We start from the raw sequence: 1,142 nt of genomic DNA, 5'->3' as shown, positions 1-1,142 counted from the left end.
TTCATTCACATTTAATTTAGTAAATCCCCAATTCTTGGAGATATGGACCTTCTGGCAGCCAGGGAACTTGAGCTTGACCCTGTGGAAGGTCTGGCCTCAATCACAGGCTCCTTGTTCTGCAGCTTGGTGAAGATGGACATTATGACTTTGCCAATGAGGACCCTGGACACTATGCCCTGGGGCTTTCCAAAGGTACCACACATACCTGTCTGGAGCCTAGACTGGGGACAGCATGCCAGTCGTGATTGACCCCTGGAAAGAGTTGTCTCCAAGGTCTGTTAGGGCACACTGTACAGGCAACAGGCTGCGTACACTACCAAGAAGGCTGCTCTTTGCAGTCACTGCACACTGGGCGCCCATGGGGAAAGGAACACAGTCTGCTTTATTGGATGCAAATAGATTCCTACATTTAACATTTTGCCACGTTTCAAAATAAGTTGCAGATATAATGACATTTCATCTTTGAATATTTCTGACACCACACTTATGGCAGAAAACGAACTAAAGAGTCTGTTGATGAAAATTAAAGAGGAGAGTGAAAAAGTTGGCTTAAAACTCAACATTCAGAAAACTAAGATCATGACATCTGGTCCCATCACTTCATGGCAAATAGATGGGGAAACAGTGGAAACAGTGACAGACTTCGTTTTTTTGAGCTTCAAAATAACTGTAGATGGTGACTGCAGCCATGAAATTAAAAGATGCTTACTCCTTGGAAGAAAAGCTATGACCAACCTAGACAGCATATTAAGAAGCAGAGACATTTCTTTGCCAACCAAGGTCCATCTAGTCAAAGCTATGGTTTTTCCAGTAGTCATGTATGGATGTGACAGTTGGACTATAAAGAAAGCTGAGTGCTGAAGAATTGATGCTTTTGAACTGTGGTGTTGGAGAAGATTCTTGAGAGTCCCTTGGACTGCAAGGAGATCCAACCAGTCCATCCTAAAGTTGATCAGTCCTGAATATTCATTGGAAGGACTGATGCTGAAACTGAAACTCCAATACTTTGGCCACCTGATGTGAAGAGCTGACTCATTTGAAAAGACCCTGATGCTGAGAAAGATTGAAGGTGGGAGGAAAAGGGGATGACAGAGGATGAGATGGTTGGATGGCATCACCGACTCAATGGATGTGAGTTTGAA

General features: G+C 43.6%; 1 non-coding gene across 1 annotated transcript; it reads right to left on the bottom strand.

Moving 5' to 3' along the window:
- Positions 1-260: 260 nt before the first annotated feature.
- Positions 261-395, bottom strand: LOC114115452 (small nucleolar RNA SNORA70). The gene has a single exon (XR_003589792.1). It is a non-coding gene; the product is annotated as a small nucleolar RNA SNORA70 (small nucleolar RNA).
- Positions 396-1,142: the final 747 nt, after the last annotated feature.

This window comes from Ovis aries, chromosome 6, assembly GCF_016772045.2.
Source record: "Ovis aries strain OAR_USU_Benz2616 breed Rambouillet chromosome 6, ARS-UI_Ramb_v3.0, whole genome shotgun sequence".
NCBI classification, from domain to species: Eukaryota; Metazoa; Chordata; class Mammalia; order Artiodactyla; family Bovidae; genus Ovis; species Ovis aries.
This window is presented reverse-complemented; position numbering and strand designations above follow the sequence as displayed.